Source organism: Streptopelia decaocto (genome assembly GCF_964273445.1).
Source record: "Streptopelia decaocto genome assembly, chromosome: 4".
Taxonomy (NCBI): Eukaryota; Metazoa; Chordata; class Aves; order Columbiformes; family Columbidae; genus Streptopelia; species Streptopelia decaocto.
This window is the reverse complement of record NC_138658.1, coordinates 2,231,942-2,239,449: the sequence shown is the minus strand read 5'-3', so window position 1 is coordinate 2,239,449 and position 7,508 is coordinate 2,231,942.

Below are 7,508 nucleotides of genomic sequence, written 5' to 3'. Positions count from 1 at the left end.
TGATAAATTTAGACATTTCTCTCCAGTTTGATAAATTTTCTGAAGTGATGGGTGATCCATCAGCTGAGGATGAAACTTCTGATCAACTCAGCCATCTTCATAGTTTGAGCAGACATGAGCAGAGCTGTTCACGACACTGTCATGTCATATGCAAGACCCCGTTTTTCTGCACAGGTATTCCAGTGGGTCAAGAAGGGCAAGATGAAACAGGTCTTGGTGTCTTCTCTTTACGTGACAGAAAAACAGAGGGAGATGGAGATAAAAATAGATTGCACTGCAAACTAGCTACTTCTCTTGCGTTGTGGTCTCTTTGGACAAAGAAAGCTTATATACGTGTTGCAGAACGGAAACAAGGTTGTATCCATTCCACGTGGGGATGGTTTCAAATAGAGGCTGAATTTTTCTGGGTAGAGATCACCTTACTTTCACATTGACCTGTATCCATTCTTGTATAGAAAGCAGAACATAAGGATTACTCTTTTAATTTCAATGGGAGTAAAGAGAAATGTGTATTTTTATGAAACAGAAATGCTCTGTCTCTATAGTCTGTTGTTCCAATTCAGTTAACATTTAATCTTGACTGCTGACAAATCGAGGGATGTGTTTCTTAAGAAAAGGCAGGTATCTGAGGCTGCCTTTCTACTGCTTACTCACTTAAAGCCTAAGAAACACTTAAAATATATAGAAATAATAAACCATTTGCTTAGTTTCAAGAGCAGGTGATCTCCAGAGGTCATTTCCAACCTAACCATTCTAATAGTCACTGCAAGAGAGAAAAAACAAGCAACAAGTACAGCCTTTATATTGAAGGGCAACAGTTCGGGGTTTTTCTCCTCCATTTATTCTATTTTAGGTTGAACTCCTGTAAGTCTTTACTGGATTTTTAGCTTGGAGTTCATCAGCTAAATTATTTAGATTACAACCTAAAGCTTCTAGCAGATCTCACTTGTGATGGCAGAACCGGGATATAGCTGCATTCCTGGTTCTTCTGTCGGAAAAGCCATCGTGCAACTGGTTCTGTTCCGTTCTCTCCCATTAATTCAAGATTTCAAACTTCTAAATATTTAGTTTGGGCTTTTTTTGAGAGCTGTTGAGTGCTGCCCTGTGCAAGACAGAGGCCCCTGTTCAAACCATCCCATGGCTTCCATGGGGTATGTTGCGTGGTGGGAATGGCTGATCCCGAGATTTGGGGCTAGAAAATACAGGTTTGTTAATTTAAACCAGGGAACATCAGGTGAATCTTATGAAACATTTCTTTAGGGTGTAGGGCAAATTTTTGTTCGCTTATGCCACCTGTTCGAACGTGGCGATATTACACTTAGGTCCATTTTGAAAGTGTCAGCTTGTGTTACTTTTTAGATTCTCCTCCTATTAATTTAAACATTATAAACGTGGTGACGTTTTTAGACTGGGTCAGTACTCTCCTGCAAAGTGAGAGATAATGGTGTTTTGATTGGATTTTCTGTTTGGCTGTTGTTATTGTAAAAGTCATTGTGGGCGAGGTAAGCATAATGCTGCAGTCTGTCCTCCATCCCAAAATTACAGACAAAAATGTCATTGATCAAAGTAAACTTTGGAGTAAAGCAACGGGTTCATAGTCTGTTGCTTGAGCACCTTTATTTTAACACTTTGAGGCATAGTATTCACCTGTAAGGGTTCTGTACTGGACTTATTTTCATATATCCCCCTGATTTAGGAGCACAAATCCCAGTGAAAATCTTTGTTACACAGTACAGAGCGATGTATATGAAAATACCAGTTGCTTGAATAAAGGGTTGAACTCAAGTTTTTTCTTTACATGGTTTCCCACTAAGCTCATATTAAGCAGAATCTGTTACTGAAATGCACAGAGCAAAATAATCTTTAAATATCTCTTCACAAACCATGAAAATAAATAGAAGTCTTTGGACTTGGTGACCTGTTGTTTTATTGTTGAAAGATACAAATGCTGGATGAACTTGCATAGTCTTCAGCTCACTGTAAATAAAATCCTACAGGCATTTTAATGTTAGGTTTATATAGTGAGGTCTTGCCGGGAGATGAGAGAGATATCAGAAGTATGTCTTTGAAAATTGTCACTCCAGGTTAAGTACGGCCTATTCATATACTTGTTTCTTAGGATTCTGTGTTCATTTTATCTCACTCGTTTTGTTTATTCTCCCTGTTTCATGTATACTCGTTTGTAGCATAAAAATCTGTCTCGCAGCCCTGCAAGCACAGCTCAGATGTAACAGCCAAGCTGACTCCTTTTCATGTGTTGTCTGCAGGAAGAGAAAGCCCACGGGCCTGTCACTTCCCCTCACTTTACCTGCAAACCCAAATCTCTTTGGATTATTCCTCTGGGCTGCTGATCCAAACCCATTTCAGACTAATAGATCTGTACATGTGTAAGTGAGAGAATGAGCTGAAGTCAGAGAAGGTTTTGCAGATGAGCTGGTGGGCCCGCAGTCCCTCTTTTACCGAGCTGCATGTGTTCGATGAGGAGAAGCTGATAGAAAGGGAGCGCCTGATCCCAAGGAACTACCAGTGCTGATATCTTCATAAATAATAAGTATTTTATAGAGAAGTCAGTGGGAAAACCCTGTCTGTGGAATTCCCACTGTTGTTTCCACAAAGGTGTCTTCTCATGGACCCACCAGTTTTATATTCCTACTTAAATGTGTGCTAAAACGTGCTGATTTGCTCAGTTTGACACTGTTCCCGTGTGAATTCAATGTATAGCAGCAGTGCAAGTGAAATCCAGCTCCCCCATGTGAGCTTGTTGCTGCAATGACAATGATACCGCGTGACGTGTGCATGAGCTCATTGGGCTGATCCCACATCACCCGAGTTCAGAAGGAGCAGTTTTAATACACCTTCCCCAGAAATCTCCAGTTAAAGGACCAACGCTCGACATATTTTTGTGTTGCATCTTCAAATAGGCTCTTGAAAGCCTTTTATGTAATAAACTAAATTGGAGGTAGAAATTCAATTTTGCCTGTTTAGCCCAGGTAATTGAAGTCTTCTCTTCAGATATGCCCAACCCAGTGTTTCCACGTAATTTTCAAAGCATTTAAGAAACGCATAAGAGCGTGTGTAGGCTGAGACAGACATAAAAACACAAGACTTAAAAATGCAGAGCGATCTTCCTTTTTTTACTTAAGAGGATAGTGGGGAACAACTCAAAAACTGATACAACATAGAAGAAAGGCCAATATGGGACACCTGAGGATTAGAAAATAAGAAACTACAACTGAGAGTAATGAGGAAGTAGTAAGAGAAGTTGGAGAAGCATCGGAGCTCTTCTGAATGCTGTTCGGCTTCTGAACCATCCCTGAGATATCGAGAAGAGAGTGGTGACTGTGGCAACTTGAGAAGTATTAATTAATCATGGAATTAATATTTGGAGAAAGCACAAAGCTTAGACATAAACCTTTCTGAGACTAGGTAAATGCCAGGCGATAAGTTTTCCAAGTACACGTTTAACAAATGGGAAGTAAAAATACACAATCCAATTACTAAAGAAATGGTATGCATTCAAGGAACATCAGAAATTGACAGATTTGAGTGAAATTAATACACCAGCTGAAAGAAATCAGCATGTCTGGAAGTGAACAAATGATGTGGAAACAATCTGCTGTATCTAGATAAATTAAAATGTCAGTAGAGTTACATTAGCAAAACATGGATCTTCATAGTTGTCAGGGTCCCACAGCTACTTATAAGGATTCTTGGTGATCAAAGTAGCCTTGCCAAACATAAAAGGCAAATCTAAAGAATGTATAAAAATAAACCTGTTAGATCTCATTGAGCAGATTGTATTTATAATAAGAAGGGGTGATCGACATGTACCTATCATCATTAAGTTTGCAAGAAAAAAAACAGCAGTTGATACCTGACAATCTTTTTGATTCTTTTCATCAAATTAGCTTGTTGTTTTTCCCAGCTCTCTCTTAAAAGTGATCTCAAGGATCTGTGGACCTGCGGTTGGTCTATATTCTTCATGGTCATTTGCTGTTGACCAGAGTATATTTGTATTTCAGCCAAAATTATAAGCATGGAAATAAGTATAAGATGAACTCAGCAAATTTTAATCTAATGAGAGGAAAATTTCCCTCAGGAAAATTCCTGGACTGAGACAAAGAGACCAGGAGTGGAAGTCAAGCTTCATCTAAATGCGGTTTCACCGATGCTGTACATTTACTATCTCCGTGTTCATTAACTTCCATGATATGGAAGAACAGCTAAGACGTTTATTACAGAAAGGAAATACTTCAGGATTTTATCCCATCACCTTTCAGAATTGCAGATCACGTTAAGACACATTTCATGCAGTGAAAGCAAACCAGACTTCAAAGAAAACATGTTTGGTTGCTGAAATGTGTGCATATGTATATATACACTTTTTGTACGTATTTGTGTGCGTAAATATATGCGCAAAGTTAAAACTTAATGTCTTTCAAGGAACTTGCAGGTTTTCCCCTGTAAATGAAATGGGTTTTGTTCAGTTCCCTGGCCATACAGTGCAGCCTTTTGCCATATAAAAATCCAAGGCATCAAGCGTAGAAAGAGAACAAGTATTAACAGAACTTGTAGCAAGAACTCAAAGCTACTTCAACGTGAACAGAACTAGCCCAGGTAAATTCAAAGCCAGTAACAAACCATTTATATATCGTGCACTGCGTATGAAAACACTGCAGGTAAAGTTAGCTTAACTTCACTAGTTTTCTAAGATTCAGTGCTAGTACTCGAAGCTGGAATAGTTTTGTACTTTGGGAATAGGTTTTCTTCTTAAAGAAACTTCAGATCTACTCTCTGGAGTGCTGTATCAGTATACACATAAATTGAAATGCAAAGTGCACATAAATACTCATTTGGAGATAAATATATACGGATATTTGCCTATCAATGTGGGCACTTTTCTGCCTAACTCCTTTTGAACTCTATTCCATAATTGAATTGTGAAACATGACACACTTGGAAAGCAAATTATCTGAACGTATGTGAGTATATTTGCAGATTCCAAATCACACAGACAAAACCCAATAAAGTATCTTACTTTGTCTCTTATGTCTCTATGTTGTCTGTTATGGACCATCATGGTAAAAAGACGGCTCACTACGCTAAGCAGGCACTGTTAATTAGCACTTAACCTTCTACCTAGTAAATTTTAACTTTTCCTCATAGCACAGCATTATGTCTCCCTGTGGCACCGTTCTTGAGCTGCTTCTCTCTGAAGATGTTTCAGACTGACTTGTACCAAGGGGTGGATGTTCTACAAACGGACAAGAGCAATGGGGAGTGTGACTTGTTGCAACCCACTGACCCCATTTCTCTGTCTCCCTGGCAATTTCCCTCTCAAAGTATCCTCGTCCCTCCTCTTGATGTACTAAAAGGAGCTGAAACAGAAGGCAGTTGCTTTGATATTAGGCTGGAGCTGAGGAAGAAGTGTGGTGTATACTGGTTTCCTTTGAATGCTTCTGACCTGCTGGAGATGTGTCAAATTGGGGATGGGCTCTTCTTGCACTGACTTTCACCACAAATTCTTATGAAGACCAGATGAATATACCCTTGATTCTTTCATCTTACAGTGTTTCGCTTCCTGATTTTTCTTTTTGTTTTCAACAAAGAGGGTTGCACGTCTTTGTGTCTTTAGTTTTATGTCCCTCAGCACTTCTAAAACCACAGTTGCAAACACAAAACAGTTTCAGTGCCACTGGCTCCCTCTACTATAGCAAAAAAAATGCATTTCAGAGATGTTTTTTAATCTGTGTCCTTCCTGTAATTAATCTTAGCACAACCACTGCTTCTACAGACAGGGCCATTCACTGCCAAAGCATAAGGTCCAAATTAAATCCTAGGTAAGAATGGCCTAAGCAGCCTGTCAGTCTCCTGAGCTAGAGCATTATTTATAGAAAGTGGGACAGCCCTGGCAGGAGAAGCTCGGGTGCATTGTTTCAACTGCTGTGCCAAGGAGCACTTGTGAGCTCCTAGTGCTGCGTTTTCGCCCTCGTTGTGTCGGGCTCTTCTTCTGGGTGTGCACAAAAACCTCTGTCCTGCCAGTAATTCGGTTATCTAGGGAAGGAAAGTGTTCCTATTCTGGCCAGGTCCATTCTCATGGAACCACGACCTTTTTGTTTCAACTTGCAAGTTTTGAATGTTTTAAAGAAAAACTAAGTTGGTGGCAAAACTCCAACCACCTATTCCATGTACGCTCTTCTTGGATGAGTCCCTTTGTGTACCACAGGAAAATGACACTGGGATTCAAAATTCACACCAATCAGTTGGTTTATTATTATTTCCCACAGGGTTTGAGAGTCTTGTCCTGCTTCAGTCTTCATCCACAGCCCTGTGGTGTTTTATGTATAGGTCTGGATAACAAAAGGTCGTCCCCAAGAAAGAGGACACGTTGTGGGGTTTTCTCCCCTTAGTCAAAATATCATATTGCCACATATGAAGCTGGTTTTACTTCCTCTGGAGACTTATTTTTCTTTCTTTAAAGGTGGCTTTCTAGCAATAGGGGAGGTGATGTTCTTATTTCTGCTCCCCTGAGTAGACCCAAAAATGCAGCTCTAAAATTCTGTGGGGTTTATTTTATATTGAAATAATTCTCATTTTGTAACTAGCCCAACAGAAGACAGCGCTAATTAGTGTAAAGTGCTTAATACATTACTTTATTTATTTATTAACTTCAGCTTTCCCTGCGGGACTTCACCTGTATGACCCTTTTAATGACTATATTTAAGTTCAAGTCCAAGTTTGATGGTCTCTGCAAAGTCATTTTCTTTTATAAATGAACAGCTGCTTATTTTCTAGTGGTGGTGAGAGTGAAATCAGACTTTGTGCCTGGTGGCTTCACACAAAGTTAGAGGCAGGAAAACCTCTCTGACAAATGTGTTTAAAGTTGCTTGTGCTCCGTTATCTACTAAAGTACACATCTACATACATACATACATCTACGAGTTTTTTCCCATTTAACTTTAACAGCCAAAGAAGAAACATAGTAGTTCCTATGGATTATTGATTCCTATGCTTCATTTTATTAAGAACAGCAGTAAATAAATGCTATAGGGAACTGATAGACAAATCATATGCCACTAAACTCCAGTCTTTCCAACTTGTATTATTGTATTTGGCTTTCTGCATATGGGAAAATCCTCTGATTTCACTGAAACTCTCTGGAGAGTTGAGCAGATCTTTAGTTTTGATGGAGTTGAGACTTTAACTGACTTGAAAGGGATTCAAGTAACTAAGTCTTGATGCCAACACAAATTTCTGGCCACGTTCAGAGTTTTAAACCCCTGAGGTGTTTTTCTGCTTTCCGGTTTGTGCCAAGATCCACCTGTCAAAAATATTTTAAATGTGATTTAATGCAGTTTTTGTTTCTCCCTCACCGGGTGCTTCCAGTGTCATTATGAAACTATGAAGTATATAGTTGCTATAGTGTAATATACGCAAGCCTTCAGTTTTTGGAACACCTCCCCCTTTTTCCACAGCCGAATGACCAATAGAAGTACTGAGTGTTATTG